This window comes from Falco naumanni, chromosome W (genome assembly GCF_017639655.2).
Source record: "Falco naumanni isolate bFalNau1 chromosome W, bFalNau1.pat, whole genome shotgun sequence".
In the NCBI taxonomy this organism is placed as follows: Eukaryota; Metazoa; Chordata; class Aves; order Falconiformes; family Falconidae; genus Falco; species Falco naumanni.
The window spans coordinates 10183833-10207716 of record NC_054079.1 but is presented as its reverse complement, the minus strand read 5'-3'; the positions used below and the strand labels follow the sequence as shown (position 1 = coordinate 10207716).

At 41.4% G+C, this 23884-nt stretch overlaps 1 long non-coding RNA gene and 1 pseudogene across 1 annotated transcript; one reads left to right on the top strand and one right to left on the bottom strand.

Moving 5' to 3' along the window:
- Positions 1–1347: 1347 nt before the first annotated feature.
- Positions 1348–23218, top strand: LOC121080351. Its single transcript, XR_005825330.1, has 3 exons — positions 1348–2462; positions 7000–7003; positions 23207–23218. It is a non-coding gene; the product is annotated as an uncharacterized LOC121080351 (long non-coding RNA).
- On the bottom strand, positions 9319–10613 carry LOC121080346 (annotated as a pseudogene).
- Positions 23219–23884: the final 666 nt, after the last annotated feature.

Below are 23884 nucleotides of genomic sequence, written 5' to 3'. Positions count from 1 at the left end.
GGTGCCTTCAGTTAAGAGATGTCCTAGGGAGATTGTGGGTTGATTTTGTAGGCCTGTGAGGAGGGTGGCAAGTCAGAGTGGGAAGGCTAGTGCTATGTTTGCGGATAGTTGGGTAGTGGGGGTGAATGTGTATGGTAGTAGGCCCAGTAGGTTGATTGTAAGAAGGAGTAGTATTAGGGATGTGAGGATTAGTGCTCATTTATGGCCTTTCTTGTTTAGAGGTATTATTAGTTATTTTTTAATTAGGTGAATGAGTCATGATTGAAGGTTGGAGAAGCGGTTGTTGACTCACCGAGCACTGGGGGAGGGGAATAGGAGGGTGGGGAAGAGCATGGAGAGTAGGGCTAGTGGTATGCCTATGAAGTAGGGGCTTGAGAACTGGTCAAAGAAGCTTAGATTCATGGTCAGGGTCAGGGGGTAGTTTTGTCATGGGTTTTGGTTTTGTTGAAGGGGTGGTTGGTGGGGGTAATTGATAGGAGTTTAGGTTGGATGATTAGTGAAAAGATTACTCAGGTAGTTAGTATTGTTAGGAATCATGGGTTGGGGTTGAGTTTGGGCATATCGTTAAGGAGGAGTGGGCCTTCCTCTTTCTCTAGCTTAAAAGGCTAGTGCTGATGCATAGCTTCTTAATTATTAAGATGAGAGGAGTGAGGATCAGTGCTCGAAGTGGGCGAGGGGAGTGGATTCCACTACAATTGGTATGTAGCTGTGGTTAACTCCGCAGATTTCTGAGCATTGGCCATAAAATACACCCAGTCAGGTTGTGATAAAGGATGTTTGGTTGAGTCGTCCTGGGATTGTGTCAGTTTTTACTCCCAGGGATGGAACAGTTCATGAGTGAAGTACGTCGTTGGCGGTAATGATAATGCGGATGGGGGATTCTATGGGAACTACAACGCAATGGTCGACTTCTAGTAGTTGGAAGTGTCCTGGTGGGAGTTCTGCTGTTGGGATTATGTAAGAGTCGAATGTCAGGTCTTTAAAGTCTGTGTATTCATAGGCTCAGTATCATTGGTGTCCGATGGCTTTTAGGGTTAGGTCGGGCTCGTCAATTTCGTCTATTATATATAGAATTTGTAGGGATGGTAGAGCAAGTAGGATGAGAACGATAGCTGGTAGGATTGTTCAGATTAGTTCTACTTCTTGTGCATCGACTGTGTTGGAGGACAGTTTTTCTATTAGTATGAGTGTTAAAAGATAGAGGACTAGGCTGCAGATTGTGAGTGTGACCATTAGGGCATGGTCGTGGAATTCTACAAGCTCTTCTGTGATGGGGGAGGAGGCGTCTTGGAATACAAATTGGGATTGGTTGGCCATGGTGGGGGTGTACAGGTGTTTCGCCTGTGATTTAGCTTTGACAAAGCTGCATAATGGGTTTACTAACACCCCATAAGAAAGAAGCATAAGTGGTTTGATGCGGCTGGCTTGAAACCAACATGTGAGGGTTCGACTCCTTCCTTTCTTGTACTTGGACAAAGGCTGGTTCTTCGAAAGCGTGATAGGGGGGCGGGCAGCCATGGATTCACTTGATGTTAGTGGTGGTTAGTTCTGGCTGCAGGACTTTTCGTTTTGCTGCAAATGCCTCTCAGATAATGAATATTAGTATGATTACAGCTGTTATTGAGATTAGAGAGCCGATAGAGGATAAAGTGTTTCAGAGGGTGTAAGCATCAGGGTAGTCTGAGTAGCGTCGTGGCATGCCAGCTAAGCCTAGGAAGTGCTGGGGGAATAATGTTAGGTTTACACCTGTGAATATGACTCTGAAATGGGCTTTTGCTCATGTGGGGTGTAGTGTATATCCGGTGAATAGGGGGAATCAGTGGGTGAATCCGGCTAGGATGGCAAATACGGCTCCTATTGAGAGAACATAGTGGAAGTGAGCAACTACATAGTATGTGTTGTGTAGGGCGATGTCTAGTGAAGAGTTTGCTAATACGATTCCTGCTTTTGCACAGGAAGATCAATTTCACTGATTATCTGTAAGAGACAGTTAAGACCTCGTTTAGCCATTCATACAAGCCTCGATTTATGGGACAATTGATTGCACTACCTTTGCACGGTTAGGATACCATGGCCGTTGAACACAGTGTTCACTGGGCAGGCATCACCTTCAATACTTGGTAGGCTGAAGGCTATGTTTTTACTAAACAGTCGGGCCTTGTACTTGCTAAGTTCCTTTTACAGATTTAAATCTTTCTGGTGGGCACACCTGAGTTGGGTTAACAGGGTCTATTAGAATATTTGGTCTTGTTGGAGTTGGGACATTAGTTCATCTGTTAATAATGTTTGGGTGTAAGCTTGCGCCTGAGAGGGAGTGGGCTACCTAGTTACTCATTTTAGCATTAATTCTTCTATTGTTAATAGATTAACCTGCTAGGTTGTAAGGGAATCATGTTAGGTTTGGATTTTTTTTGTATGGAGCTTTGACACACTCTTTGTTGGTGGCTGATTGAAGGCCTACAGTACTATAGAGGGTAATTGAGTTATCCGCTAGTGAAGGTTGTATTCTTTGTTAAAGGAGCTGTACCTCCTTTAAATTACTCTTATTTCACTTCATGTGGGTTGTTGTGCGTCCATGAAGGAGAATTAAGGGTGAACTTAAATTCATTTCACAGGTCACCCAGCTCGACTGGCTTTTCACCTCTACTAACAAGTCGTCCCACTCTTTTGCAACAGAGACGGGTTCGCTTGGGAGCAGCTGCTTGTAAGTAGCTCGCTTGGGTTTCAGGGGGGCAAACTAAAGTTCGCTTTGCTTGGTTGTTCTTGCTAAACCATGATGCAAGAGGTATAAGGGTATATCTTTGCTATCTGTTGCTTAGGGTTTCATTGTTATTTTATCTTTCCCTTGCGGTACAGAGCTCTATTGCACCAGTGGGTCTTTTCTATTGCCTATACTAAGTTAGAAAATGTTTTAGTTTGGTAGTGGTGTAAGTTTTTAATTGGCTTTGGGGTGTTGTGGTCAGGCTAGAGGGGGGCTCAGGGTGATCTGGTGTGTAGCAGATATCTCTCAGGTGTAAGCTGAGTGCTTTATTTTTATAGCTACACCCTGGTATGCCAAGTACACCTTCCAGTATACTTACCTTGTTACGACTTACCTCATCTTCAGCTGAGGGGTGTATTAGTTATTGTGGCTGGTAGCTTGTGAGGAGGGTGACGGGTGGTATGTATGTGCCTCAGGGCCGACTTAAAGTGAGCTTTATTATCTTGCCTTGCTGCTAAATCCGCCTTCCGGGGGTGGTTTCATGCCCCCTTCTGTTGGTATTCTAGTTTAGAAAATGTAGCCCATTACTTCCACTCCACGGGCTATACCTTGATCCGTCATGCTAGCGGGGGTAGGTTATTGTGCTCACTGTGAGGCCTTCAATTAGGGTGAGCTGGCGACAGCAGTATGTAGGCTGCTCTGGCAAGGAGTGGTTGGGTGTAGCGTGGGGTATCGATTATAGAACAGGCTCCTCTAGGTGGGTTTGGGGCACCGCCAAGTCCTTAGAGTTTTAAGCGTTTGTGCTCGTAATTCTCAGGCAGATGCTTTGATAGGGTACGCATCAGGATTTAGGACTAGGCATAGTGGGGTACCTAATCCCAGTTTGTGCCCTAGCTTTCGTGGGGTTTGGTCAGTCGGGGTTGCTAGGATTGTTTTTAGGTTGATTTTAAGGGCATCTTAGGCTTATGACAGCTCAGTTGCATTTTGTTCCTAGTTGTTACGACAAGCTCTGGTCCACTCTTTACGCCGTATGACTGTTGGTTTGGGTTTCTTGTGTGACCGCAGTGGCTGGCACAAGATTTACCAACCCTAGGGGTTGTGGATAACTGGCTAGCTGAAAAAGTTCATAGACATAGTCCAGCTGGCTGGACAAAAATGCACATCGCTCTCAGCTTATCTGAAGTAAAGCAAAATACACTGTCCTTGGCTGTTCTTGTCACACAATAACAGGAAGATTTCGGTGGGAAAAGAATGTTGCAGGTGGGAACAGATAACTACAGAAGAGAAACTAGGGGCGGGCGTGGTATTTAGGCAACTAACCAATAATGAGCTTAACTTTTGTAATATGTATGAGCTAATTATAACAAGGCATAAAAGGTGACTGTAAGGCACAATAAAGGAAGTCTGCTGATCACTCATATTGAGCGACTGTGTCTTCCCTCCGTCGCGACAAATGGCGCCCGAACAGGGACCCTAGAGAGGGCTGAACCTGCGAGCCACGGTTCGACGGAGATCGGGTACCGGTCCTGAAAGCAGCGCAGGAGGCGGAAGGGCACAGTCCCCGCGCCCGGGAGCACCTACAGAGGGTCCCGCCGGCCACGCGTCGCCGAAGTCTCGCAAAGGCTGCAACAGCGCTGACGACGGTATGGAGAGACAAGCGGCGTACGAGTCGCTCATTTGCTTTTTAGAAAAGCGGAGCGTTCGGGACATAGATTGTAACAAGGCATTACCCGGGTTATTAGCGTATGGGATAGCATCCGGGTCCCCCGCGGCAGCGGCGAGCGGCGGCGCGGCCCGGCAGGCCCCTTCCCGGCCGCGGTTTCTCTCCAAGGCGGCACCCCCACCCCCACCCCCCTCCGATCGGCGCCATGGCGATGCAAGCGGCCAAGCGAGCTAACATCTGGCTGCCCCCAGAGGTCAATCGGATCCTCTATATTCGGAACCTGCCGTATAAAATCACAGCGGAGGAAATGTATGATATGTTTGGGAAATACGGACCTATTCGACAACTCAGAGTTGGAAACACTCCCGGAACAAGAGGAACAGCTTAAGCTTCTCAAGGGAAAATACGGAATCGATTACAAATCCACGAAAAAAAGTGCTTCAGATGTCCCCTACAAGAAATGGGTTTCTGCCTTGAACTAGCAAACATCTCTGTGCTTAAAGAGAAGCCTTTTTGCCTTGATGGAGATAATTTATTCTGTATTCTGTATTTATGCTGTATTCTGAATGTGGAAATTGGTTGGGACTAGGAGGCTGGCTTAAAGGCATTTTGCATACGGGATTATTATTTTTGATCATTATTGTAATAATAGTTTTTGATCAAAACCAGCCAAAATTATCTGAAGAGAATGCCTTTATTTGAATCAGCAGTTAAGGTGTAGTTTAGTCTGAGGCTGTGGTTTTATCTGCTTCTGGTGAATTTTTGAAGTGATGAAATCAGAGATACAAGGTATACTAAGAGTTATGAGGTAATAAGGTAATAATCCAAGTAAGGGTGCTGTCTTTTATATCTACAAGTGCAATATGCTTTTATGTAGCAGAGAGAAACTTTAACAATAATGTTGCTTGAGCGAGATGTGCATGTGACAACTTGGGAAAAGGGATATCACAACTGGAGTGCAACAGTGTTTCTATGTCTGGCAGAGTGAAATCTTTCAAGACCTGAGTTTAGACAGTCTAAAATAAATTGTTAGTATTCAGAAAACCCATCTTAAGCCTCTTTTGCTTACATAGTGTTATGGAAGTCAACTGCTATTGTAGAGAATTAATGATTTTTTAATACATATTAACAAATACTACTATTTTACCTTGAGGCAGTTAAGTGAGAAATACTCACGTGTAGCATTTGAGGGAATGTCAGCATAAATCGCACTTACAGTAAGACTGCATTTTTAATTACTGTACTCGTTAAGATTCGATGATGCCATAAGGCTAAGGCCTTTTATCACAGATTGGTTCTGAACTAAAAGGTGTGTGCACATGTAGATATGCACATTTGTGTTATTTTCCTTAATTGGCTACAAAATAATATAATTAGGTTGGGGACTAGGTCTTGGGAATTTGTCTATTATACTTCTGTTTGTTAAGGAACGTGCATAACATACAGCACCCATGTAGGCTTGGCTTGTGGCATAGTTGTCAAATTTAGCATAGACATTCAGACAGATAAGCAACGTACTCTTGTGTGTATCACCTACAAGCCATTATGGCTTAGTGTGTAAATCTGTATGTAACTACTGAAAAATCCACTTATGAATGTATATAGCTTAGAACTAATTTTTTCCCTTTGTTAATTCTTTGATAACAATGAGGTATTCTTCAGAAAATGTATGGACTGGTTGGTTGCATAAGGACAGTTGTTATTTGGACAGAAAATTGTTAATGGTCAGGGATTTTCCACTAAAATATTTGCAAATATTCCTAGTCAAACATCAGTTTGGTTTCTTTTTGGGTTTTGAGCTTGCATTAGTCCAGGTTCAGAACTTTAAAATTACCTTTGAATTTTTTAAACTTTTTATATCACTGGAACAGAAAGAGCATCTAAATTAAAGCTTCAAGCTAACTTTATTTTTCAAGTATTTCAGGAATTATACTTCTGAACTGAGATTTTATAAGTTGGCTGTGTATTTTCCTGTGTTAAAACACTGTTATTGAAAATGGTCAACCAAGCCTATGTCGCCCAAAATAAAAACGGGGGAATTGTGGATAACTGGCTAGCTGAAAAGGGTCACATAGACATAGTCCAGCTGGCTGGACAAAAATGCACATCGCTCTCAGCTTATCTGAAGTAAAGCAAAAATACACCGTCTTTGGCTGTTCTTGTTACACAATAACAGGAAGATTTCGGTGGGAAAAGAATGTTGCAGGTGGGAACAGATAACGACAGAAGAGAAACTAGGGGCGGGCTTGATATTTAGGCAACTAACCAATAATGAGCTTAACTTTTGTAATATGTATGAGCTAATTATAACAAGGTATAAAAGATGACTGTAAGGCACAATAAACGAAGTCTGCTGATCACTCATATTGAGCGACTGTGTCTTCCCTCCGTCGCGACAGGGGTTGCTATGACTAAGTCAAACTTGCGCTTATTGCTTAATGTTATTTACTGCTGAGTGCCCGTGGGGGTGTGGCCAAGCAAGGTGTTTTGGGCTACAGTTAATAGTGTGTGTCTGATGCCTGCTCCTTTCGTCTTGGTAAGAAGTCCAGGGCATTTACACTGGGTCATGGATACTTGCATGTATATGTCTAGCAAAAACCAACTGTAAGGTTAGGACTAAATCTTTTGTCCCCAGGTTTGTGGGTAGGCCGTCTTGGCATCTTCAGTGCCATGCTTTGTTGTAAGCTACAGGGACTTGTTTCGTTGTTTCATTGTTTGCTGGGGGGAAATCTGTTATTTGGGGGTTGAGGTGCAGTTTAAGTTAATGTGATTTCAGTGTTGGGGTGTTGTGATGGGGTTTGTCGTGAAGATGTATAATGCGTAGTGATGTAGTGGCTGAGAAGTGTGGGCAAGGTGGTTTGCGTGCATGTATGTGGGGTGTGTTTTGTTTTGGGGGCGTTAGTGGTTGATCTAATCCATCCTCTTATTAAGGGGTTGTTGGATTAGTGTTGGGGTCTGTTGCTGGGTGTGGGTGGATGATGAGTTTGGGGGTTTCCTTTATCTCATTGGTGTTGTTTATGGTTTATTTGGGGGGGATGTTGGTGGGTTTTGTTTATTCTGTAGCACTGGTGGCAAATCCTTTTCCTGAGGCTTGGGGGGATTGGAGTGTGGCAGGGTATGGTGTGGGGTTTATTTTAGTGTTGGTTGTGGGGGTTGTAGTTGGCGGTGGTGCTGGTTGTTGGGGATTTGGGGTAAATACTGTTGATAGTAGGGGTGTATTTTCTGTTCAGTCAGATTTTAGTGGGGTGGCTATGTTTTATTTATATGGGGTTGGGATATTTTTGGTTGCAGGTTGGGATATTTTTGGTTGCAGGTTGGGGGCTGTTGCTTACTTTGTAGTGTTGGAGCTTGTGCGGGGACTGTCTTGTGGGGCGATTCGGGCAGTTTAGGTTTTTGGTGGAAATTTTCAGAAGATAGTTTAATGAAAATGCCAGCTTTGGGAGTTGGTGATGGAGGTTTGAGTCCTCTTTTTCTGAGGTGGGGAATAGGGGGAAGGGAATAATTTTGGGGGGAATTCAACACAAAAAGTGAGTGATGGGTGGGTGTTGTTATTAATGTAATTTCGGTGCCGAGAGTGTGTGGAATTGAGATGAAAAAAATGTGATTAAAAGGTATGGTGAAAATGTGGGTGTGGTGTGGTGGTAGAAATGGTTACGAAATTTCTACTTTTGTTTAAAAAGGCAGAGGAATGTGAGAGGAGTTATAATGCATGTCCAATAAGCATTCATATATATTGGTATACGTCAGTGAAGTGGAGGTAATGTAGAATGAATGGAATAGCAAGTGCATCAGTTGATTCCCCGGATATGCAAACTGTCTCATTCAGCAGTCCTTGAAAGTGAGTAATCGGCCGAAGTCCAGCGATGCTCAGACCTAGATTGTATTCACCTGTTGCACTCAGAAGGGCCACCTGTGAAGAGTTCCCAAAAAAAAAAGAGAACGAAAAAGGTGAAATGTCACCATCACGGACTGAACAGTTGATAAATAGCAAACCAGATGGCTCGTCGAAGAGCAAGATTAAGGAAATGGACAAGTTATGGCCCTGACAGAGGAACCAGAGGCGCAAAAGAGCAAGTTGTGCTAGGGGTGTAGGGGGAAAGAATGGTCCTGAAGCTAGTAACATAGAGCCGTATATGCAACGGCAGATGTTGATTTCACGTGAGAAGGACGATTAATAATAACCTGATACCTGAAACCGGCCCTTCAAGAGATGATTTAAGTACTATGGCCTGTTACCATTCATGGTATGTGTTAAGGCACTTCCATATCCTAGGAAGAATTGTAGTGTATAAGGTTAAGAGATAATGGATTTAGTCCAAAAAGAGAGGGTTAACATTCCTTGTGTCATTGCTTAAATAATCCTAGAAAGTAGAGATGGCTGTTGGAAATTTTATGCCCAGTTATACATGGGATGGGTTCAGTACATACATTAAATGAATTTACTACATTGAGTTGTAGTGTAATGGGATAAATATATTAATGCAATATTATACATGGGGGAAGGGGGGGGGAAGGGGGGGCGTGGAGAATTTGGTTGGATCTAGGGGGGTTGTAGGATAATTTGTGGATAACTGGCTAGCTGAAAAAGGTCTCATGGACATAATCCAGCTGGCTGGACAAAAATGCACATCGCTCTCAGCTTATCTGAAGTAAAGCAAAAGTTACACAATAACAGGAAGATTTTGGTGGGAAAAGAATGTTGCAGGTGGGAACAGATAACTACAGAAGAGAAACTAGGGGCGGGCTTGATATTTAGGCAACAAACCAATAATGAGCTTAACTTTTGTAATATGTATGAGCTAATTATAACAAGGCATAAAAGGTGACTGTAAGGGACAATAAACGAAGTCTGCTGATCACTCATATTGAGTGACTGTGTCTTCCCTCCGTTGCAACAATAATTTACAGCAAAAATGCCAGCTTGAAGCTGGCGGGGAACTCTAAGAAGATGGGAGGTCTTCATTCTTTGGTTTACAAGACCAATGTTTTTATAAACTATTAGAGTGTTCTAGTAGTTGAGGATTTTGTTTTCTAGGGCTCCGGTGAGGGAGAGGAGGATTAGGAGGATTGTGAAATAAGTGAGGGAGGCTAGTTGGCCGATGATGATGAATGGATGTTCTACAGGCTGACTGCCTACTCATGTTAGAATAAAGAGGTTGGTGACTAGGAGTCAGAATAGTAGTTGGGATAGGGGACGGAAGGTTATTGTGCGTTGTTTAGATTTGTGGAGGAAGGGGCTTAGGAATAGGATTAGTACAGAGGCAGCTAGTGCTAGTACTCTGCCTAGTTTGTTGGGGATTGAGCATAGGATGGTGTAGGCAAATAGGAAGTACCATTTGAGTTTGATGTGGAGGGGTGTTAGTAGTGGGTTTGCTGGTGTGAAGTTTTCTGGATCTCCTAAGAGGTTAGGAGTGAATAGGGCTAGGGCTATTAAGGGAATATATATGAGTATGAATCCTAGAATGTCTTTTGAGGAGAAGTAGGGGTGGAATGGGATTTTGTCACAGTTTGATGTAATTCCTAAGGGGTTGTTTGAGCCCAATTCGTGAAGGAAGGTAAGGTGAATTAGGGTAAGTCCTGCAATTAGGAATGGTAGGAGGAAATGTAGGGCAAAGAATTGGGTTAGTGTTAGGTTTTCTACTGAAAATCCTCCTCAGGCCCATTCGACAAGGGTCTGGCCGATGTAGGGGATAGCTGAGAATAGGTTGGTAATGACTGTGGCCCCTCAGAATGATATTTCTCCTCAAGGTAGGATGTAACCTACAAAGGCTGTTGCTATTAGGGTAAGTAGAAGGATGATGCCTGTGTTTCAAGTTTCCTTGTACATGTAGGAGCTGTAGTAGATGCCTCATCCGATGTGCAGGTAAATGCAGATGAAAAATAGTGAGGCTCCGTTAGCGTGTAGGTTGCAGATTAGTCAGCTGTATTGTACATTTTGGCATGTGTGAGCAACAGATGAGAAGGCTAAGGTTGTGTCTGCGGTGTAGTGTATAGCTAGTAGTAGGCCTGTTAGGATTTGAGTGGCCAAGCAGATTACTAGTAAGGATCCAAAATTCCATCAGGCAGAGATGTTGGAGTGGGTGTGGAGGTCGATTAGGGAGTTATTAATTATTTTTAGTAAGGGGTGTGATTTTTGGATGTTGGGGGCCATTAGTTTTTCTTTTAGAGTGTTAATAGGATGATGAGGGTTGATAGGGCGAAGGACCCTAGGTATGTTTTGATTAGTCCAATGTGTAGAGTTGTTGAGGTTTTTGAGGCTATGTGTTGTGGGTCAGCAAGTCCTTCGGGACCTATTTTTTGTATCAGTAGAGTTCAATTAGGTGGAGGGCGAGTTTTTGTCCGTTGTTTAGTAGGCTTGTGGAACTAGGACAGTGTGTTAGTAGGTTGAAGTATCCTAGGTTAAGGGAGAAGTTTGAGTAGGTGTTTTGTTTGGGGTAAGTTAAGATGTGCGTTATGCTTAAGAGTTCAAGCATGGGGAAGAAGCAGGGGAAGGTGTTCTTAGTTTTTGTCTTTGTTTCTCACCTTCCTACTCTGTTATTAATTGGCAATAAATTAAATTAATTTTCCCCAAGTGAAGTTTGTTTTGCCTGTGACAGTAATTGGCAAGTGATCTCTCTCTTTATCCTGACCCACAAGCTTTTCCATCTTATTTTCTCCCACTGTCCTGCTAAAGAGGGGGATTGAGAAAGTTGCTTGGTGAGCATCTGGCAGCCAGCCAAGGTAAATTCACCACAGTCCAGTAAAGATTTATAGGCTAACAGTAGAGAAAATTAAGGTAAAATTATATACAGAATTACTCATCATTTTATGAGTAAAGAAGATGAATAAATATTTTTCCTGCAAGTTTGCAATGTCCTATGGATATTTTATGTGTATTTGGCTTTTACTTAATTTTCTGTGTAGTGACATACTAAACTCACATTTGCCTATTGATTTTAAGTCACTGGTATTAATACATGCTTGACCTTGTAATCTGGATACCTACCTGCAGACAAATCTGAAATAAATCATTAAAGACAAATTGGAGAGTTATGCTATTCTAGATCTTGAATGGTGAATTGTGGTGTTTTGGGTTTTTTTGAGTATATGGAAATAAAACTGAAACAATTTCCAAGATCCACTCATAAAAATGCACCTTTGGGCAGTGTCTTATTCTAGCTTAAATGAAGTTTGATCTTTTCTGACCTTTTACCCTTTCAGGTTATTTTCTGACCTTTTTGGAACCAATAAATAATATGACTGTAGTCCAAGGGGAAACAGCAATCCTCCACTGCAAAGTAGTAAGAAGTACATCTCTAAATGTCAGATGACTAAAAAATGATGCTCCAGTGGTTCAGGAGCCAAGATGGACCATCATAAGAAAAAAAGATTATGGGTCACATTTAAGAATCCAGAATCTTGATACTACTGACACAAGATACTACCAGTATGCAGGTTCTAATGCGATGAAAACAATAACTGCAACAGGAGTTTTGTTTGTAAGGCTCGATGAGTTCCTGCCTTTTATAATTACTCAGACTCCTTTATAGACTAGATATTACTTTTCACAACAGCATAACGAGAAATGAATTTGATGTTTTAAAAAAAATCTTGTCAACATAAAAGGAAATTAATAAAGCCATTGCCAGGAGCCTCTCCTGGAGCACAGAACTTATTGGTTGAACTCAATGCTAGTTTATTGGTAATATAAGAAAGTAAATATAGATGGTAATGTCTGTAAATACAAAGTGCAGAAAAAATTATAAAGAAGTCCTAGTATAATGTAGAAAAAGGTAACTAACATTTCATTGCTTGGAGTTCTCACTCTACTGCTGAACTCAGTCTATAAAAAAAAATGAAGAGGAAAAGAATGAGAAGTAATTTTCTATGTTGTGTTCATAGTGCTGGGCCTATCCTTGTGAAATACCACATATATACTACTATGTGAAGCCAGCCTTCAAATTCTGTACTTTGATAACTGAAGATACACCACACCTTTCAAGTAGTACTTGAATTTTGGAGACTTAATCATTTAGTCTGGAAGGAAGACTTATTTATTTTGTGTTTCTGAAGTGGTGAAAAAAATCTGGAGACATTTTACTAAAATTTCTAATTTTGTAACGATAATAACTAACTCCACCACTTATTTTGTAGTGATTCATTAAATGCTGGGTACCATGTATCTTGTTCCTATTGTGACAAAGGTTCCTGCACCTTGCCCCGGCACAGCCACCAATCACCCACAAGGTTTCAAAAGTTCATCTACTGTCTGTGCTGTTTCTTCATCCTCTTCAGTCCAGTCCACCCTGCTTCTTGCCTCTGCTGCATCCGGATTCTTCCTTCTCTGGGCTCCTCTTCCAGCCAGCCTCTCCTCATCCAGTCCCCCTGCTTCTCCCTGCTTCTCCCAGGGCCTCTCCTTGTCTCTCCTACATCCAGGGCGCTCTCTCTCCTCCCTCTGCTTCTTCCAGGTCTCTCTTCATCCAGGGCTCTCTACACACTCTGACCAATTTTGTCTTATAAGAATTTGGTTCATAAACACAGTGAACACTGTCTTCACACACAGTGTGTTTGCTAAAAATGTTTAATTTAAAATTCTCAGAATGGCTGAAGGCTTTTCAGACAAGGATAGTACTGTGTTACAATGAGTTTTGGTTTTATCAGACTTTCTTGACCAACTTCTGTTCACTTATTTCACATTTTAGAGAAGCAAAATACCACAAAGTCATGATGTTTGAACAGTAATTGTTTACAGGGTAAGCATGAGCTGGATGAGTGATTAAAAATGAGTGGGTAAAATGCTTATAGGTTTCTGTGGTTGTAAATATATCAATGTCATATTATTATCACATGAAAGGGCATATAAAACAATACTAAAATCCTGTCTTTGAGCAATTAGGAGCCTCTATTTCTTAGTGTAATTTCAACTGTTTTAGTGGTGACTTGGTGAGTTTTGTTAGCTTCCTGGGCTCACGTGCTGATCTGGTTATAAAGATGAAAATAAATCAGGTCTAGTTCATCATCATTACTCTATGAGCTAGCATTAATTTAAATACTGTTGTTGTGTTAAAGGGGATGGAGTAATTTGGCAGAAAATAAACCCCCTTGCCTTCTAACTCTCCTCACCGAGGTGGGAGGTTAGGTGCGGTTAGGTTTAAATTCTGAGTGATGTCAAATTTAGCACTATTAGTCCAGTCACATTTAATATGTATATTAAACTACCATGGTTCTGGATACACTAATAGTAGTCTGCACTGCCAGTCCAGTTGTACTCATGAACTAGCATGGTCACACTCTAGGGTTTGGTTGCATTCAATGAGAAACTGCAACGACCAGCTACTTAACAGTGCAGTTTTATTTGTGCGATAGATATACATGTTTTTGGATTGTCAGTGATAGTGACTGTCTGCAAAAGGCACATGCAAATAAAATGTTATAAAGTATAAAATGCATGGAAAAGTTACAAACAATAAAGCCTGGCTACAAACATTAAAAAGTAACTCTCTAGAGAGATTTCTAAGTCTCCCAAAGAAGTGCTTAGTTTAAGTCTCGCCCAAGGTGTCCCAAGGGGGGGAGAAGAAAGGCTCAGCATGTTGGCCGGTCCCAGAAGTCCATCTCAGCAGTGTCTTCCCTTAACTTGTTCTTGGTGGTGTTTTCCCCACTTCTCCCCTCATTCATTCACTTTTTATACTTCTCTTTACTCTCAGGTGGAGCTTGAGTGACTCTAGTCATACATTCCTTTATTATGATTGGTGTAAAGTTCTCTCGTTTTCATTTAAAGATACAGTTAATTTTAAATTTACTATGCATGCTCCCCGAGGGGGGAATTCATCCTCTTCGGGGGGGTGGGGGGGGTGGGGGAGTAGGAGGTCACAATTTCCCACTGCCACAATTATTTTACCCTAGTATCCTTGAGTTTTATCTTTCATCAGTTTGTTTTCTTTTAGCAGTTAGCACATCCTTGTCAGAAGGCTCCTTATTTACATTCTTGTTGAGCTCATCTACCTTGAAGTGCTGAGTGGGCTGAGTTCCCGACCTTCTCTCACAGATAATGAGGCTCCTGCCTGTGCTTTTGTCACAGTTGTTGGCCCAGCAACAGACATCTTCTCATATATTTTACAGCTGCTATGCAGCTTATCGGCTGTATGGTACCATCAAGTTCCCAATCCTGCAGGGAGTACAGCAGAGCTTGGCTGTGGTGTCTCCACTCTGCTCCACCCTCCACTGCTCCTCTAGGACAGCAGGTTGTGTGGCTTAGGGAACTGTGGTGATGTAGATTCTGTGCATGCCAACCATCCGAAAGAGGCAATTGTATATTTCCATAAAAAGCTTTCTGTAATACTACAACTTCTATTAGGTCTGTAATTTTTCTCTAATTCCCCCCCTAAAGGTGATTTTCCCACAACTGTGTATTGTAAAATTTCTTGAGGTAGATTCTGCAACTGATCAATTAATAGAATGAGAAATGCTGTCTGGGAGCTTTGTATGTGTTAATTGCTTAAAATCAGTGTTATCAATGTAGGATTTAAAAAGAAGAGAAAAAGCAAATTTGTAAAGGCACAGAGATATTTTTCAGAAGTGCCCTGTTGATCAGTGTTTGTGACCACTGAACTCTTAATGGTTTGAGTGGGAACAGAATTAGGCCAGTAATGAATACTTTTAAAAATTCTGCTCAGAAACTTTCCCTTGTTTCTTCATAAGTCAATTTGGAACAACTTGGGTGAAAGCCACCAAATAGAAATACACTTTTAAGGTAAAAAAACCCCAAACATTAAAAACGTTGCAGATAGTTTTAACCTCTTAGAACAAAGTGCTTATAACAGTGTGTTTGGGAAACCTATTGAGTTTATGGCACTCACTTCCAGGAAAGGATGACAATGTATTTTGTGCTACTCACGTATATCTGCCAAATTTCATTTATGAGATTTTTCTTGAAGGTTCTCACACAACTGAAAATTTGGATTGAATCTTTTAAATATCTTGTGAGGACTGCTACAAATAATGAATCTGTCTCAATATTTTTTCTAGACTTCTTTCAACAGCAAAATCTCAGAATATTTAGTCACTATTTGTTGTGGTTTAACCCCGGCTGGCAACTAAGAACCACATAGCCACTCACTCATTCCTGTCACAGTGGGATGGGGGAGAGAATCGGAAGAGTAAAATTGAGAAAACTCGTGGGCTGACAGAGTTTAATACGTAAAGCAAAATGGGTAAATACAGTTTAATAGGTAAAGCAAAAGCTGCACGTGCAAGCAAAGCAAAGCAAGGAATTCATTCACTATTTTCTATCAGCAGGCATGTGTTCAGCCATGTCCTGGAAAGCAAGGCTCCATCATGCATAATTGTTACTTGGGAAGACAAATGCCATAGCTTCAAATGTCCATCCCTTCCTCCTTCTTCAACCAGCTTATATACTCAGCATGACGTTCTATGGTATGGAATATCCCTTTGGCTGGTTCAGGTCAGCTGTCCTGGCTGTGTCCCCTCCCAGTTTCCTGTGACTCTCCAGCCTTCTTCCTGGCAGGGCCTGAGAAACTGGAAAGTCCTCGACTTAGTATAAACATTACCTAGCAACAACTAAAAACATCAGTGTGTTATTGTTCCAGTCAGGGACAGTGTGAGCTGGGGAAATTTGATGTTACACCCGGAGTGAGATGAAGATGCAAATGAGGTCAAATGCCGCCAATCAGGAAAGCTTATTGAAACAGTGTGTTGATAAGAAAATGGTGATAGGAAAAAGAAGAAAGGATAGAAAAGAAGGAAGCCTAGCAAGCAGTCAGGACAGAGTTGCAAGATAGTCACCACCATGGATCCAGTGGCATCCTGTTGGTCCATAGTTTCCTTGTCCATCGGTGGTGGGGGTCCCTGGATCTTGCGCTCACTGTTCGATGGTTCAGTCTTTTATAGGGTATTCAGGGAGACCATTTCCCAGACAACAGCACGTACTGCACTACCACGCACACCCCCCGCCTCAGTACACTGGTTCCAGGGGCACATGTGACAGCCGCATGGTCCTTTGTTATGGACTGTGCATACGTCAGCAGGTGTAGGTGGTTGTTCATGTCTGGACATTGTGGTGTATGAGGCACGGACTTTGCAAGGATTGTGAAGCAAAGACATTTATTGTTAGTTACAGCTTTTATAAGCTCATACTCTGTACGCGCACTGCTAAAAGCTTTACTATTGATCAAACTCTACTGTCCATATGCCCACCTGCTGTTCACTATAGGCTACTCTCTGCTGTTCATGCTGTTTCCTTATTTTCTAGAGGTGAGATCACATTCCTCCTTTGTTTCTGTCTCATCCTAGTTTCTTCTCATACTCCCTCAAAGTTATTTACCTCTTTGCTGTAGGATCACAGCTGCACATAGTCAAAGCAAGGCCACAGCTGCACATTATCAATGTCAAAACAACCCACTGTCTCGGTTCCCTACAGGACATGTCCCCCAAACAATGTGGCTGCTCCTTGACCCCAGCCTATGTCTGGTTTCCGGTTGGGTGGCTGTTTGTTCATTTTCTGGTCCACACTGCCAGGGATCCTTGCACCAAACTCGGCAGGAATGTAAACAAGCTTTGAGACATTTAGTTCACAGTATGGTCTCCTATAGTTATCTACATTGTTCTCTCACCAAATTCAAAGCACAGCACTGCACCAGCTACTAAGAAGAAAATTAACTCTATCCCAGCTGAAACAAGGACACTATTTTAGCACTCCATAGAAACTCAAGCAGTAACAGCAAGTAACAAATGGATTGTAGGTTGCCACTCATTATACATCTGTCTTCTAAGCAAGTCAGTCTGTGTGCACAATAGATCTAATGAGACGAGATGTGTTTCAGTGACTGAATAAAGCATTCTTTCCTACTTGCACTCTTCTCCCTTAGTATGCAGTGTTTCAAAGAACGTCTTCAGAATTTCTTAGTGATTAAGTATTCTTTATTGTCGGCGCCGGGCGTACGGGGGATCCTTCCACCAATCGTACACACCCAGAGGGGCAGACCATCTTATATTTATATAATGAAACAATGAATATTCCATTAACGCCTATACATATTCATTACCTGAACCCGCCTACCCTCGCTTCGTATGCTAATTAGCTTATCAGTCTTTCACGCTTGCGCAGATTCTTCCAAAAATTGTGGGCCGGGGTCTTTAGAATGTGGGCAGTGGTCTATGGGAGGAAGGCTGTAGGTCTTCCTCATGGTGTACTTTTCACCTTTTGCTCATTATGTGATGGTCTTGCACATTTGCAGTGTTCTTATCAGTCTGAGGTAATTTATGCCCTTGCTGGCCATCTGCTTTTCTTGCTTAATTATTTCTTTTACCCTTATCTGTCCTCTCCTGTTGAAGTGTTTCGCTAAAGTTTTAACACAGGAGGTCAGCAGATAGGCGGATGTCTAACAAAGGATAACAGAACAGACACCACAGGTAGATGAGTAACATGTGGCGGTACATGATATCTACAATTGTTACAGTGGCTAACAAACATAATGTTTATTCTTTAATTCTATTCTAAAGTTCATTCACACTACATCACTTTGAAGCATATGCTTTGCTGTGTTTCAAAAGTGATGAGTTGGCAGACTTGTAGAAATCTTTCCCAGGGTTTTTTTACAATACCCCTTGTAGTTTTACTCAGGGACATCCAGCTGTCCCATTATCTCCTTGGTAGGGCAGCTTGCTTTGCAGATAAGGAGGACAGCTCTCCTTGCAGAGATTTGCAACTTCCTTGTCAGAACAGTCTATATGATCTTTCAGACATTTTAACCCCTTTGTCGCTATACAATTACAAGCTTATTTATGCATTAAAATGAATATTGTTTATGAATACAAACTTGACTATATTATTTACAGCTTATTCACATCAGCAGTTATTGATGTAATTACCAAGTTTACAGCATCTTGTTATGATTCATGTATAGTTAATTATCAGAAAACCTAGCAAATTACAGCCTTGTTCTAGACTAGTCCAAGACACAGGAGATTCAACATCATTTTGTTTACATCTACAGAACAAGAAATATGCATGGTCCTTGGTTCCCTGAAAATTAGTATCTTCCTTTGCAGAAAGGAAAGGATAATCTTACAAGTCAAGATAGATTGATTTATATCAACAGGCAAGAAAACTTGACATATATTATTTTATTTTTTGAATTAGTAATTTTAGTTTCTTAAAGAGTATTTAATTTGCATTGTTTGGTAAGAAACAAAAAAATTGATTTGCAAATTAATGAATTTAGTGTTACGATTTATATATTAGGTTGAAAAAAAATCTATGCTATATCTGTGTATGTTTATTTAAGCAAATTTATAGCTTATCACCTTAAAAAATGATCAATAATACAATTCTGATTTACTCCATGATTATTCTTTTATTTATGGTTGATGTCAAATTGCTTTTGAAAAGAGTTGGAATTAAAATAAAATGAAAACAAATTGCATTTTGAAAGTATTTTTATTAAAGACTACAATAGCAATAAATGTTTTAGATTTTAAAACATAGAATCAATTAGGTTGGAAAAGACCTTTGAGACCATCAAGTCTAACCATTAACCTAACATTGCCAAGTCCACTGCTAAACCATGTCCCTAAGTGCCATGCCTACATGTCTTTTAAATACCTCCGGGGATGGTGACTCAACCACTTCCCTGGGCAGCCTGTTCCAATACATGACCACCCTTTCAGTGAAGAAATTTTTCCTAATATTCGATCTAAATCTCCCCTGGTGCAACTTGAGGCTGTTTCCTCCTGTCCTGTCTCTTCTTATCTGGGAAAAGAGACCTACCCCCACCTGCCTACAACCTCCTTTCAGGTAGTTGTAGAGAGCAATAAGGTCTCCCCTCAGCCTCCTTTTCTCCAGGCTAAACAACTCCAGTTCCTTCAGCCGCTCCTCATTTGACTTGTTCTCTAGACCCTTCACCAACTTCATTGCCCTTCTCTGGACATGCTCCAGCACCTTGTCTTTCTTGTAGTAAGGGGCCCAAAAGTGAACACAGTATTTGAGGTGTGGTCTCACCAGTGTCAAATACGTGTGTGTGTGTGTGTGATCACTTCCCTTGTACTGCTGGCCACACTGTTTCAGATACGAGCTAGGATGCTATTGTCCTTGGCCACCTGGGCCCTGGGCACACTGCTGGCTCATGTTCAGTTGGCTGTTGACCAACAGGTCCTTTTCCTCCAGACACCTTTCCAGCCACTCTTCCCCAAGCCTGTAGCAGTACATGGAGTTGTTGTGACCCCAATATAAGACTCAACACTTAGCCTTGTTGAACTTCATAGACTTGGCCTCAGCCCATCAGTCCAGCCTGTCCAGATCCCTCTGCAGAGCCTTACAACCCTCAAGCAGATCAACACTCCTGCCCAACTTGGTGTGATGTGCAAACTTACTGAGGATGCACCCAATTCCCTCATCCAGATCATTGATAAAGATATTAAACAGAACTGGCCCCAATACTGAGCCCTGGGGAACACCACTTGTGACTGGTTGCCAATTGGATGTAACTCCATTCACCACCACTCTTTGGACCTGGCCATCCAGCCAGTTTTTTACTCAGCGAAGAATACACCTGTCTAAGCCATGAGTAACCAGTTTCTCCAGGAGAATGCTGTGGGAGATGGTGTCAAAGGCTTTACTAAGGTCCAAATAAACAACATCTACAGCCTTTCCTTCATCCACTAAGCAGGTCATCTCATCATAGAAGGAGATCGGGTTAGTTGAGCAGGACCTGCCTTTCATAAACCCATGCTGACTGGGCCTGATCACCTGGCTGTCCTGCACGTGCCGTGTGATGACTCTCAAGATGATCTGCTCTGTAACCTTCCTTGGCACTGAGGTCAGACTGACAGACCCATAGTTTGCTGGATCCTCCTTCTTGTTCTTCTTGTAGATAGGAGTCACATTTGCTAACCTCAAGTCAACTGGGACCTCCCTGGTTAGCCAGGACTGTTGATAAATGATTGAAAGTGGCTTGGTGAGCACTTCTGCCAGCTCCCTCAGTACCCTCAGGTGGATCCCATCTGGACCTATAGACTTCTGTGTGTCTAAGTGGTGTAGCAGGTCACTAACCATTTCCTCCTGGACTGTGGGGACTTCATTCTGCTCCTTCTCATCCCTGTCTTCCAGCTCAGGGGACTGAATACCCCGAGAACAACTGGTCTTACTATTAAAGACTGAGACAAAGAAGGCAATATGTACCTCAGCCTTTTCCTCAGCCTTTGTGGCAATGTTCCCCCTGCATCCAATAAAGGATGGAGATTCTCCTTAGCCCTCCTTTTGTTGTTAATGTATTTATAGAAACATTTTCTATTGTCTTTTATGACAGTAGTCAAATTAGTTCTAGTTGGACTTTGGCTCTTAGAATTTACTCCCTGCATAACCTTACGACAACAGGATGCTTTCCCTTGTTGGCTCACTCACCAGCTGTGTCAGGAAGTTGTCTTCCATAAACTCCAGGAACCTCCTAGACTGTTTCTTCTCCACTGTATTGTATTTCCAGCAGACATCTGGTAAGTCGAAGTCCCCCATGAGAACAAAGGCTGGCGATTATGGAGACTTCTCCCAGTTGCTTATAGAATATTTCACCTGTCTCTTCATCCTGGTTGGGTGGTCTAGAACATGCCCACCATGATATCTGCCTTGTTGGCCTTTCCCCTGATTCTTACCCATAAATATTCAACCCTATTGTCACCATCATCAAGCTCTAGACAGTCAAAACAATCCCTAAAATACAGGGGTACCCCACTGCCTCTCCTTCCTTGCCTATCCCTTCTAAAGAGTTTATAGTCATCCATTGCAGCACTCCAGTCATGTGAGTCATCCCACCATGTTTTTGTGATTGCAACTATGTCATGGTTTTACAGCTGTACAATGGCTTCAAACTCCTCCTGTTTGTTGCTCATGCTGCGTGCATTGGTGTAGATGCACTTCAGTTGGGCTATTGATCCCGCCAACTTTTTTGGGAAGAAGCACTAATTCCTACGTGACCATTCTCAGATGCTCCCCTGGTTTCTAACACATCAATAATCCTTGCGTCTTTTCTGCCATGTGGATCTCCATCCCCTACCTCCACTGATATGGCAGAGCAAAGGAACTTGCTAGCACACCATCCCTCAAACATTCACATGCCACCCTCAGGCTTATGACTAGTGAGCCTGGTTTTATCCCTTTCCCCCTTCAAATCTAGTTTAAAGCTCTTTTGATGAGCCCTGCTAACTCCTGCGCAAAGATCCTTTCCCCCCTTTGAGACAGGTGTACCCTGTCTGTCGCCAGCAGGCCTGGTGTTGTGTAGACTGATCCATGATCAAAAAACCCCAAATTCCGCCAATGATACCAGTTTTGGAGCTAGATATTGATTTATCTGCTGGCTCTTCCTGTTTCTTCCCTCATCATTCCCTGCAACTGGAAGGATAGAGAAGAACACTACTTGTGCTCCTGACCCCTTAACCAGCTGTCCCAAGGCCCTGAAGCCTCTCTTGATCACCCTTGGACTTCTTGTTGCAGCTTCATCGCTGCCTACCTGAAGAATCAATAACTGAAAATAATTTGAGGGCCGTACCAGGGTAAGAAGTTTTTTCTTCCCATCTTTAACCTGAGCCCCAGGGAGACAGCAGGCTTCCCTAAGAAGTGGGTCCAGTTGGCATATTGGGCCTTCTGTTCCCCTCAGAAGAGAGTCTCCTATGACAATGACCCATCTGTTTTTTTCTTTATGGAAGTGGTTTTGATGCAGGGTGTAGACTGACTTAACCTTTGCAACACCTCCAACCTAGATGAACCATTGTCTTCATTATTGTTTGGTTCCACTTGCAGAACTATGCAAGGGTACCTGGGAAGGTGGGGTAGTCACAAGAGGAGATGTGCCTGCTGCACTCGACAGGAGCTTGTTGCCATTGCCCCCTATCCCATAAGTCATAGTGTTCAGCCAGGTGGAGAGAGGATATATATATCTAGTCAAGGAAGAAGTTGTTATCTACAGAAATGGAAATTAGTGGATTGTTTCTGTTCACCAGGTCTTTCTAGGAAAAGTAAATCTCAGATCTTACATCAAAAATGTTTGGCTTTTTTTTTTTTTTTAAATATATCATTCAGTTTATCAATAAGTTCATGCATTGAACTGATTGAACTGAATTAGTTGAATAAAAAGAAAAAAAGTATTTTCTCTGTATTGGTAGAAGAGTTGCTTACTATCCAAGTGTGATTAGAGATTACTTCCTAGTTCTATAGTTTGATGTTTAAAACTTTGGCAGCAAACATGTACTGCTTCTTCCTTGAAGAAAAGGATTTTAGAAACTTTCAATGCTGCTTTTTAATTTGCAATTCTGTGTGGTATCCTCACAATTCTGATATTCTCTTGATATTGTTTTGATTACGCAATGTATCAAAGCTATCTTTTGTAATGTTGAGATGCAAGAAAGTAATTGCGATTGGTCTGATGTGGAAATAAGAGTAATTTATATTAGATAAAGTTTAAAATTTTCTTGCATATCCTGAATTTCACATATGTATAAACTAACAACATTAGAAAGACTTGACAAATTCATGGTTGCATGCATTTTTTGACAAATAAATCTCCCCTCCCATCTGATTTATAATGTAGGCCAACTTTTAAGTAAATCTACAAACCTTTGGTGAGATTTAGGTTTTTTAAGCAGTTAATTCTAAGTAATTTTATTTAAGTGTGGCCTTAGGAGTTTATCTTGGTAAGATTTATCTTTTAAGTAAATAAATTCTATGTAATTTTATGCAGGTGTGGCCTTTTGAGTTTACCTGTAAGAAGAGCTCTGTAAATAATGAATATGTCAATTTTGACTCTGGACAATAAAATAAAGTTAATGGAGTCAAGTGAAATGTTTTCTTTGACCTGAAGTGAAAGTTCTGTTTCTTTTTTGGGATAAGGAAAGATGCCATTTAAAAATATATAAATTGTAATTTTAAAAGCTTTGTTTCACAATAAAACATTGAAAAGTGGAATTAATTTTAAAATTTAAAAATCATTGGTATATTGTATTTCTTGTTCTTGAGATAATTTGCACATTCATTATTCATCTGAAATGGTATTTTTCAGTGCAGTTAATCTGAAAAATGTTCCTTGGTTCTTTCTGTGAAGTGTATTATATTATAGTACCTTGATTTGTCTGAATATAATTTACTTTGTGCAAACAAACTCTGTTTATGGAAATTTCTCCTCATTTATAAATGTACCCTTAATGAACATGTTTCAAAACAATGACAACATAAGTGTATTCAGTTTGGGCAAGTGTCTCATTTTAGGAACATAGAAACAACATGAGAACTTTCTTGAAAATATTTATAAACATATTGTATTAATAGTCAACTAGATCTAAACAGGAGGCTTCTGTTTTAGAGCAAATAGGAGGCTGGCCTTCTACATTTCCCCTTGATCAAGAAAATGTATAACCTACTTGGTATCCCTTCCCGATGATTAATTTATAAAACATTAGTATGAAAGGGCTGTGTGAAACTATATTTAAGGAATGAGATATACTCTGATGAAAAAATAATTTTGGTGCCTTCAGACTATGTG